Genomic DNA, 3,037 nt, shown 5'->3' on the forward strand with positions numbered 1-3,037 from the left:
TTCCTCAACTTGTCCTGTCCAACAGCTGAGCAAACGAGCTGAAGGTCTCATGTGTTAGACGTATTTTACAAGAGGTCTTTTGACACAAAATGTGTATAATTGTATAAAACTTTTTGTAATTTTAGGCTTAACTTTATCTATATTGGTTATATTTGTATATTTTTTTTGTTGGATCGGATGGAAAAGAATAAGAGGGGAAAAGAGAGAGTGATGTTGGGGTGATTGGAGGATGATTACAAAGGAGAGATGGTAGAATCATGAAGAGCCTGAATCGATTCGATTATGATTCTTTCCATTCCTCAATTCAATTAAATTTTAAGTTTACAAACTTATACACATTTGTTTAGAAATACATGAAGATATATTATTTAATTTGAATATATTTATATTAATCTGATACAGTTCACATATTGTAAAATGTATCAGTAAAATAATGAGATTGTTAATATCATACAGTGTTTCATGGATTCTCTAAAGTAGAAGTTCTAACAAAAATGTTCAGATCATTAACACTGTAAACAGTGCTGCTTCTCCTGGAGGACGTTTCCGTTTGGCCACTAGGTGGCGATCGCGCTATAGAAGTACACATAATTCAAGAAGAAGACAACAGTATGAGGGGAAAAAACTAAGTTTTAGACCACAAATAATTACTTTAAAAAGTATTTCCATAAAGAGTTTGGAAAATGAATACCTGTAAGTAAATAAATATGTTCATTTAGTCAGCAATGTATTTTTTTGGTCAACTGAGCGTTAGCATTAGCCGTCCTATGGGAAATTCTATTGAATGTTAGCATCAGGCTAGCGGCATTTAGCTGTGTGTGCTAAATCGATTTATATATTTTGTGAATCGATTTTTGATCTTTTAAGCTTGCATTGACATAAATCTATTTTTTTTTTACAACTTAGAATTAAGTCCCACCTTCCTATTGCAACGTATTTAGCACACATTGATATATATTACTGGATTGGTCCTTGCCTATTCGCTGCTATAGATAAAGACGTGCGCGCGCAGGCGCCATTGCTAAGCACTGAGTCACATCAACGCATCAGATAGATAGATATCTTTATTTGTCATTGTCTCGGGTACAATGAAATTAAAAACAAGTTAAGTCAGTCACAAAAATAAGGTGAGCTCCCTCATTTTTTAACCAATTTTCACAAAACATAGTTTGAATTAAAGCTTAGAAAATGCTTGATGCCGTGGTATATTTAATTTTTTATGATCTCTAAAGCTGTAAATAGTGCAAGAACTGTGCCTTCTAGTGTTACAGGTAACACACACTGTTGTCAAATGAACAGATTTCACCTTTGTGCTAGAATCTATAGAACTGAACTTGTAAATGTTTATTATTCAAGCCCAGATAGGAGAGGATTGATGAAGTTCAATGCCATGACATGCTGATAAACTTGACAAAGTGAAGTAACAAAGCCCATTTTCTATTAAAAACACCTCAAAATTCTGTACAAAAAAAAAACAAAAAAAAAAAAAACATAACACACGTATGAATAAAATTAGGACACGTCCTACCCTTACATCTCTTCAAAGTGAACGCTTCAAATTCCTCCGGTCTGAGCGACCAAGAAAGATGTTCAATACTAGCAGTACAGTTTGTGAATAATTACTTTCCTTAAAAACAAAATATGTGCGACTGACGGCAACATGTAGCTTTGGATGCACTGAAAATACATGCGGGCAACCCTTATTAAAAAAAAGTATACTTAAATATAAAGAAGTATGTACCAAGTATACTTAAAGTATACTGAAAGTTTACTAACAAGTATACTTATTGGTACTAAATTGATCCACTTTTAGTTTATAAAAAGTACACTTTCTGGTATCATACTAGTTTACTTTAAGTTTATGAAAGTATACCTAAAATAACCTTTATGTTATACTGTTAGTTTACTTCAAGTTTACTTTAAGTTAATAAAATATACTTAAAATAACCTTTATGATACTTTTAGTATACTTCAAGTTTACTTTAAATTTATGAAAGTATATCTGCCACATATCTGTCACATATGTCACCAATCCAGTAATGTATATCAATGGTAGTGCACTTTCAAGTGACTATTCTTACAGATATGAAAAAAAAAAAGGTTTTTCCTTCTGAGTTGATGCTACATTTAAGTCATTTTAGTGGCCTGTCACATATTTGTAACAACAGGCATTAAGGGGTTAATTTTACAGAGCTCCATCAAATAAATGTCCTTTAATCCAGGTGTTCTCATTCACGGTTTCAGCGATTCCACAGGTAAAACAGGGTCATCGATGCTGTTCACACAACCTTCCAGCAGGAGGCAGTCATGCTCCAGCTCTCTTTTCCACCTGCCTGGTGGAAGGGGGAGGTAGTGCCCACTCATGGTGATTAAGCTCCTGTTGATGAATCACGGGGGTGAGGGGGGGGAGCTGCTGCTTACATTACCTCCAGGTGTCCTCTCACGTTGCCAGGAGGCTGACAGATTTCTGCTGTCTGACCATGAATCTGTTTTCCCTGCGCTGCCCTGTCAGGCTCCGTCTGCAGCGCTCATGCAGGACACGCAGCCGCCCTCGCCACTCTCTAAAACATCGTTGCAGTATTTGTTGCACCCTCAGAGTTTCTTGTCCCTCTTTTGGTTTGTTGTGTGTTTCTCATCCATTTGTGTCACATGTTGTGGATTAGCCTCCCAAACTGCATGGCTTCCTACCATGCAGAAACTTTGGCTCCCTCCTCCCACACGCCCCCAGAGCTGTCACGTTGGGTTCTGTTGACAGAGGAGAGTGAGTTTGCGTTCTGTGTATGTGTGGGCTTGATTTGGAGAAAGCACTTAATCCAGGAGTTTGTTTATGAAACGTGGACCTTCAAAAGTGTCAGTGACAGACCTGCTGTCAGGTCTGAGTCACGATGCAAGGACAAAAAGCTTCCCTTCATCAAGTTGGACCCATCTGTGCCACTTCTGATCGGAAGGATTTCTAAAAAGAGGCAAACCTGCAGGATGACGCTCCTGCATCATCGACGTTGCACAATCAAGAGGCGTCAGAGAAAACCCCCCATCT

General features: G+C 37.3%; 1 long non-coding RNA gene across 1 annotated transcript in view; it reads left to right on the forward strand.

Annotated features, from left to right (window-relative positions):
- Positions 1–633: 633 nt before the first annotated feature.
- LOC112136163 overlaps positions 634–3,037 on the forward strand; it is a 4,203-nt gene continuing 1,799 nt past the window's right edge. The window contains exon 1 of the long non-coding RNA XR_002917290.2: positions 634–693. This is a non-coding gene — a long non-coding RNA (uncharacterized LOC112136163). The remainder of the gene's footprint in view (positions 694–3,037) is intronic.

Source organism: Oryzias melastigma, linkage group LG11, assembly GCF_002922805.2.
Source record: "Oryzias melastigma strain HK-1 linkage group LG11, ASM292280v2, whole genome shotgun sequence".
NCBI lineage: Eukaryota > Metazoa > Chordata > Actinopteri > Beloniformes > Adrianichthyidae > Oryzias > Oryzias melastigma.